Consider the following 8653-nt stretch of genomic DNA (forward strand, 5'->3'; position numbering starts at 1 on the left):
CAGAGGACCTTCATCTTCCATTCCTCAACTTTATTGAAATATATTTGACAAGTAACAATTGGGTATGTGTTAAGGTCCATGGTGTGATGATTTGATAAAATATTGTGAAATGATGACCATGATCAAGCTAATTAACACCTCCATCACCTCCCATAGTTAGCATTCTGTGTGTGTGTGTGTGTGTGTGTGTATGTGTGTGTGTTGAGAACTTTTAGGATCTACTATCCTAGCACATTTCAAGTATATAATATGTTATTATTAACTAGTCACCATGCTAGGTCTCCAGAACTTATTCATCTAATAACTGAAAGTTTGTGCCCTTTGACCAACATCTCCCCATTTCCCCCACTCCAAGCCCCCTGACAGCCACCATGGTTCCATGAATTCAACTTTTTGAAAAAAAAAAAAGATTTATTTGTTTATTTGACAAAGAGACCATGAGCAGGAGGGGCAGAAGGAGAGAGAATCTCAAGCAGACTCCCCACTGAGCAAGGAGCCCGACATGGGACTTGATCTCAGGACCCTGACATCATGACCTGAGCTGAAATCAAGATTTGGACACTTAACTAACTGTGCCACCTAGGTACCCCTTGACTTAAAAAATATATATTTATTTATTTGGAGACAGTGTGCACTTGAGTGGGAGGAGGGGCAGAAGGAGAGAGAATCTCCAGCAGACTTCCCACTGAGCATGGAGCCTGACATGGGGGCTCAATCCCATGACCCTGAGATCATGACCTGAGCCAAAATCAAGAGTCTGAGCCACCTAGACTCCCCTGTGAATTCAACTTTTTAGATTCCATATACAAGCAAGATCATACTGTTTATCCTTCCGTGTCTGGGTCATTTCACTTAGCATGATGTCCTCCAGATTCAGGATCCTTCATCTTCCACTTGGTATTAGGTTGAACCATATGCAATTGCCAGTTTGGAGGTCAAAAATGGTCAGATATTGGCAACTTCAACTGGTCAATCTACTACGTTTCTACTAACACAACCTAAGATCAAATTATCTATTTTCAGAGCAACATCATACCATAGACAAATATAAAAAACTTAGAATTCTTTCTATGTTCTGTGCTCACTGTGGATCCACATTCTCCTTGTCTTAAAATTGTGCAGTTGCTTTTGTGGCTCAAGGCCCTCATTTTACATTTCTTTCAGATAATAGTTGAATAAGCCTTTGGAGATCTTGATTCTATCATCCAGAACCTAGACGCCCCTCTTTTGTGTCATTGCCAATCAGATCATCGTGCCATCAAAATCCTCATGTAGGGGCACCTGGATGGCTCAGTGGTTGAGCCTTCACCTTACACTCAGGTCGTGATCCCAGGGTCCTGGGATCAAGTCCCACATTGGGCTCCCCACAGGGAGCCTGCTTCTCTCTCTGCCTGTGTCTCTGCCTCTCTCTGTTTGTCTCTCATGAATAAATAAATAAAATATTTTTTAAAAATCCTCATGCAGATTGGTGGTGATGGGGGTGGATTGTACTGGGCCCAGGGAAGAGGCTTACCCCTCTCCCTTCTGTTTCAGGGAACTAAGTGACTTTGTACTTTCTCCATCAGAGTGTAAATCTGACTTGAGAGTTATCCCTCTCCCCTCCTTCTCCGTGGCCACTTACTCTCAGGCACCACACACACCTCTCAGTACAGTCAACTGGGTAACCAGCGTACTCTTGAGTGATCTTCACCAAGAGGCTGGGTGCCTTCCACTGGGCTCTTTTGTTTGCTATCTGGCTACTGCCTCCAGACCTGGTCATGCCCCCTTGGAAGGGCTTCTTGGTTCCCTCTGAAGGAATTCCTGTATCTGACCCCAGGGAAGCCCCCTTAGACCTCCAGCAGAACCCTTCTGTGTGGAAATGCGGCCCCGCTTGCTCAGTCCCTGCTTCAGGCAGAACTCTCCCCAACACTTGAGGAATGCAGTGTCCAGGGAACACAATGCGGGGACTTAGAGCTGTTATATAACCAGCCTCACCAGGCAGCTTTCTTTCTTCTGATTGACAGGCCCTTATGCAGCCCCAAACTTCTCCACTCTCCTGGCTGATGCCAAGAATTCGATCATTGGCAGTCTGTTCCTATGAGTTAACATTCTTCCCCACTAAACTGCAGTGTGTTTAGGGAAAGATAAGCTACAGGCTTTGTGTGGTGGATCAGTGCAGTGTTCTGACCACGACAGTGGAAGAGAGGGGGAAGGAACAAAAGGAGGTCAGGAAGCCGAAAGAAGCCAGTGTTTGCCTCGGGTTGGGTCTATGAGACTGGTAAAATTGTTCACCCTTTCTCTAGACGAGAAAACTGAGGCTGTAGGTCATGTGCCTGAAGTCACACAGCTAGCAAGGAATAGAACTGGGTTCTAAACACAGGGAGTCTGGCCCCAGGGACCCAACCTTCCAGGCCCTGGCTGTCTTGCTGCTCACTCCCTCCACGAGAGGCTCCCGTTGGTGTTGAGAACAGTTGGCAGCACTCAGACAGTGAGTGGACACCGGAGGAGAGCCCCCTGCAGCAGCTCTGTGGGGCCCTTCCACATGGAGAGGGCCATTGTCCCCACCGGGGGCACTCTGATGGGCCCAGGGCAAAGTTAATGAGCGGATGGCAGATTTGGACTTGCCTCATCAATGTTTCTGCAAGGATCGTTGCTATTTGAGTAATGTAGTACAGCTTCATAAACCAGAGGGGTTCCAGCTCTACAGGAAACTTGATATAATAACATAGTGTTTGTTGTCAGCTGAATAGCAGCAGAGACTGGCTGATTTGTTTGGGTGAGCAAATAAGCCCACAGGCGAGCTTAAGTATATTACAGAATCTCAGAACAAGATGGGGCTTTTGAGAGTCATCTGGTCTAGCAACCTATAAAACAATTGCCTCTAAATTATGCACTGCCATGTGCGCACACCTCTGTCACCAGTAGTCCAGCTTAAACACCTCCAAAAATGGGGAACTCACTACCTCCCAGAGTTGCCTTTTCTGTCTGTTAAGAGTGACAGCATACAATCCAGTCCTGGTGAATAACAGGGGGTTCTCTGACTATCAGAAGCTCATCACTTAGTGGCTGGGAGGGAGAAGTCTTAATAGCTCAAACAGGACCTCTGTCTCTGAGAAGTCACTCATATTCAAGAGGAAATGGGACTTCACACTTTTCTTAGGAAGTTATCATGAGAAGCCTGGTTAGGTAAATGGGAACCCCCATGGCAAGTCCTAGGATTTTTCTGATTGAGCAGCCACAGGGAACTTCCAGGCTGAGCTTCTGGGACATCACCACTCTGCTCCAGTGCCCTTTGTCTGAGCCCTGGGCCCCCCAGAGACAGTGAACTTGACAAAGGAGAGCAGAGAAAGATACTCTTGAGGCTCAGCCTTCAGTCAGAGGGCTCTTGGGGAAATATCTGGGAACTTGAGCCAGGCAGGCCAGCGATCCAGCAGGCAGAAGGGAAATCGCTCTGTACCAGCTAACGCAGTCCAAGGCCCCAAAGAGACAGGTGACAAGGCAGAGGGAATTGTTACAGACTCAGCAGAGAAAGACTCCAAACACCAGCCTCCTTAGTGGAGGGTCATCCTGCTCAGAGGCCTTGGCACTCCGAAGGTAATGCTAGCCAGTGCCTTTAGTGATAGTAGGAGGTACCAGTGGTATTGGGCACTCACTCTGTTCCAAGCCTGGTACCCCACACTTCATGTGTATAATCTCCTCTAACCCCCACAATATTGCCAGAAGGTAGATGTTCTGTTTCCTCACTCTTCAGTCTCAAAGAGGTTAGAGAAGAAGCCCTAGGCCACACAGTTGATAAACAACAGAGAGGGAATTCTAACCAGAACCGGAACCCAGGCTCCTCCAACCACAGAATCCATGTGCTACCACTTTGTCATGCGACCTGTCCCACTGAGGCAGGACAGTCTCTCTCTGCTTCTACAGCCACTTTGGATCAATTCTTTACATTCTCCCCAGAGTTACCATCTTGCTCAAATTTCTAGCTCTCCTCCAAACCTTCAGTGGCTCCGTTGTTGCTTCTAGCACAAAGCTCAAGATCTTAAGGATAAGATTTAAGGTCTCCTCAATCTGGCCACAATCTACTCTTCAGATCCATTTTCTGTTGCCAACTTCATCTCTCCTGGGCCCCACCCCACCTTCTTCTCCCTTATGCCCCAACCGTGCGGGCTGAGTCACAGACCTCTGAAAGGCCACAGTTCATCCCGGCTTTGTCATGTAGTTCCCTCTGCTGAGAAATCCCTTTAGAAATCTCCCTCAGTCCTCCCACTTAGAATTATCACTTCCTCCTCAAGGTCTCCTATAGCCCTTGGTGGTTGATAACCTTGTAATGTTCTCACACTGTCTTGTGTTACTATCACTCCTGTAAGAGTCTCTTTCCTATTCAAAGGAGAACATTCAGGGGAACCACGCCTTCTATGCCTTCTATTCAGTTCCGTGGTTGAATGGAGTTGCCAGTGTAGATGTTTGGCCCAAACCCCCGCCTCTTCTGTGGGATCTCTCCAGGTCTAGGCCATATCAGTAAATGCAATCCAGGAAGGAGAGGAAGAGGAGCCCAAAAGGAGGCTTCTAGGACTCAGACAGGCTTGCTTGTTCACTTCCAGGTGTTCCCATTAGCCAATTCACTTCCTTGGGGGCTGTCCCCATTCAAAAAGCCTCAACCTTGCCCAAACCAGACTTTCAAAATATTTTAAGAGCCTTAACAGCATCTCTTTGAGGATACGCTATGCACAATTCAGCTGAACCTCAGACGTTTCATGTTGATCAAAAGGAGCTACAGGGAGAAGAATGACATTTGACAGGGAAGACATACCTATGGTTTTAGATATCAGACTAGTGGTTACCTTTGCAGGGGTCGTCATTAACCAGGTGGAGGCACTGAAGGAAGTTCTTTGGACACTGAAAATGTTATTTCTCTTGGTTTGGGGTGTGGTTGCATGGATGTATATATGCGTAAAAGGTTACTGAGCTGTATACTTAAAGTTGGTGCCCTTCACGCTACATATGCTATACATCCATTAAAAAAAAAAAAAAAAAAACAGTGACACCTGAGTGGCTCGGCCGGTTAAGCACCTACCTTCAGTTCAGATCATGATCTCGGGGTCCTGGGATCTAGCCCTGCGTCCAGCTTCACACTCAGCAGGGAGTCCGCCTAAGGATTATCTCCCTCCTCCTCTGCCCCTTGTCCTGCTCTTTCTCTCTTAAATAAATAAATCTTTAAAAAGAATTAAAAACACCCTTCCCTCCAATTTCCCACAAACCAAACTTGCAAAAATACTTTAACTTGTCCATGTGTCTTTTTGAGGGCAGCCTTTATCCCTCAGCCTCAAAGACAACAAAAACCCTCCAAGATAAAAGTTTAAAAAAAGGATTGTTCTTTAGGGCCCACACACACCTTAAGAAATGTTCAGCTAAGGACCACCTAGGTGGCTCAGTGGTTGAGCGTTTGCCTTCGGCTCATGTTGTGATCCCTGGGTCCTGGGATGGAGTCATGCATTGAGCTCCCCACAGGGAGCCGGCTTCTCCCTCTGCCTGTGTTCTCTGCTACTCTCTGTGTGTCTCTCATGAAAAAATAAGTAAAATAACAAAAAAAGGAAGAAATGTTCAGCTAAGAGGATATGAAGATCTTCCAGAAGGCTAGGACTTCAGAAAACATGGAGTCCCACAGAGGATCTAAAAGGGAGTGGGTCATAACTCTAAAAAATTTTAAAGATTTTCTTTGAAGGGAATCTCTACCTCCAACATGGGGCTCTAACTTGACAACCCTGAGATCAAGAGGCACATGCCCTACCGCCTGAGCCAGCTAGGAGCCCCAAACTTAAATCTGATAAGAGCAGGTGGCTCGCAGAAACACTAGTCCCCATCTCTCCTCACTTCGTACTCATTATGAAGCCCAGATGAGATGTCACCTCTTCTGTAATGCGTTCCCACACTTCAAGAGAGAAGCAATCCCAACTAGTTGGGAGCACAGCATGAACTAGAGCCTCGCTACTTAAAGTGTAGACCACAGACAGGCAGCATGGGTGTTACACGGGAGCCTGTCTGAACTGGAGAATCACTGGCCCCACCCCAAAGCTACAGAACCAGAATCTGCATTTTAACTTGATTCCAAGGCGACCCGTGTACAGTAAAGATCAAGAAGCTGAAAAGAGCTCTCAGCCAAATTTAAAAGTGCTTCCATATCACCTGAGGCCTTACAATTGCAGTCCTTACAATTGTAAATTCGTGGTTCCAACCCCAGAGATTCTGATTCAGTAGTTAGTTCTAGGGCTGGGCTTCTGGATTGTAACAAGGGTGGCCTTGAAGGTTTCCGGGAAAGTTGGATCAAATTTGCTGACAGAGGCAGCACCACAGACTTGACTGAGCTGAGCTCCTCGCCACTTCCCAGAAGCCTACACACAGGTACCAGTCACAATTCTAGACCTAGTTATCAAAAGAGAGGTTTGTGGAAAATAGGAGCCTTGGGGCCTTCCCAACCATGACTCAGAGCTGCCCTTTGCTCATGGCTGGGTGCCCCAGAGAAGCCCATGTACCCTGTCATCTGCTCTCTTTTTGCCACACTGTCTCCATCTCCAACAGGAGAGCACTCACCTCACCCAGGATCTCGGTATTCTATCAACAAAGACTGTTCCCTTCCAGGCCAAATGCCACGTGCCCAATGCAAGCAAATGGGAGCTAAAAGGAGTCAAAGAACCCTGTCACCTGTCACTGTGGGCCAACCCTCCCAGGGTATTGCAGCCACAAGTCTCTGAAGATCTCTGCCCAGCCTTGGGCCCTGGAGCCACACAGCAAGGAGGAAGCTCAGCAGGAAATCCCAGTACCAGGGTTAGGAACCACTCACCTGACAGTGAAAAGTGGCCACATTCAGATGTCCCCTCTGTCCTCCACGTCAAAGAAAGGATTTCACTAAGCATTCAGCTAGAGTGGCCAGTTATCAGACTGACAAAAAATGCAAATAAATACTAATACCCAGAGCCGGTGAGAGGTAGAGAGGGGGACACATACAACTGGGGTGAGCAGAAATCAAGACTAACTTTTGAAAGGCATGTTCACAATACATAACCTGAAAGGAAGGGGCAGAAGTGGGACACTAAGGGTATCTTGTAGAACATCAGCTGAAATAGCCCAAAACTTGCTTGAGAGAATAATATCCTACTACTTTTTTTTTTTTTTTTTGCCTATTGTATTGGTAAACGTTGTAAAGAATGAGTACACAATTGCTGGTATGAGCGTGAGGAGATGGGGCACTTTTATTTACTGATGATAGGTTTGAAATTGGTCTGTCCTTCCTGGAGGGCATTCTGGAAAAACTTTTCAAGAGTCTTAAACATGTGATGCTTGCTCATCTTGGCAATTCCATTCTAAGAATTTACCTGAAGGAAATAATTGCAAATTTGTGAATAGATGTCTACACGAGGACGTTTATCACAATTTTGCTTGTAATAGTGAAAAATGGGAAACAACCTGCATAAGCAACAGCAGACTGGTTAACAAAATGATGAGCCAGAGTGCCTGGCTGGCTCAAATGGTGGAGTGTGTGGCTCTTGATCTCGGGGTCTTGAGTTTGAGCCCCACATTGGGTGTAGAGCTTACTTAAAATTTAAAAATATTTAATGAAAAAAATTTAATGATTTTTTTTCAAGATTTTTTTTTTCAAGATTTTTTTTTATTCATTTGAGAGAGCATGAGCAGTGGGAGGGGCAGAGGGAGAGGGAGAAAGACTCCCCCGTGAGCAGAGAGCCCGATGCGGAGCTCAATTCCAGGACCCTGAGATCATGACCTGAGCCGAATCAGATGCTTAACCTACTGAGACACCCAGGTGATCCCCTGCAAAAAAAAAAATTTAAATAAAGAAATAATGAGCCATCTGTACAGTGGGATTCCCCTGTAGCCATGGAAAAAATTATTTCAGTCAATTTTTATGGATATACAAAGAAGTCCACTATATGTGGTTAAGTGAAAATTGGTATATATAGCAGGATTATGGTTTTCAAGGTATCCATGTTAGCATGCATTTGTTACCATAAGAAAAATCCGGCGTGATAGATGTGAGTAGTGTCTGGTCCTTGCATGGGAAGATTACAGAGGCTTCTCAAAATCACTTTGCTTTATCACATTTTCACATTTTGCTATAGGAATATGAATTATTACTAAAATTTAAAAATAGTTATTCTTTCAAAGAGTAAAAGCAGATCAGCTAGGATGAAGACCTAAAGGAAGGGCTGCTCTGTGATTAATCTAACATGCCGGTCTCCAAAGCACAGAGAACCTCTAGAGTGAAATGTAAAGCGATTACAGCTTGTTCTGGAAATAGGACTTATATTAAATGGCTAAGGAACAGAGGTGAAGTCTCAATGATTAAAAAAAAGAAGAAGAAAACAAAGCAGAAGTGGAACCCTTGTGTTTTCTCTTTTTAAAAAAAGTTACTTTGGTGATCTAGCCTATCTACTTGATTTTTCAGAGCAGGAAGCTGCTCGCAAAGTACAGATAATAGTCTGTCACTTTCTGTAGACACTCGGATTTATTTTTTTGTTTGGTTTGGTTTTTAAAAGATTTTATTTATTTATTTATTTATTTATTTATTTATTTATTTATTTATTTATGAGAGAGAGAGAGAGAGAGAGAGAACAAGGGGGAGGGGTAGAGGGAGAAACAGAATCCCTGCTGAGATGGGAGCCCA

This window comes from Canis lupus, chromosome X (assembly GCF_011100685.1).
Source record: "Canis lupus familiaris isolate Mischka breed German Shepherd chromosome X, alternate assembly UU_Cfam_GSD_1.0, whole genome shotgun sequence".
In the NCBI taxonomy this organism is placed as follows: Eukaryota; Metazoa; Chordata; class Mammalia; order Carnivora; family Canidae; genus Canis; species Canis lupus.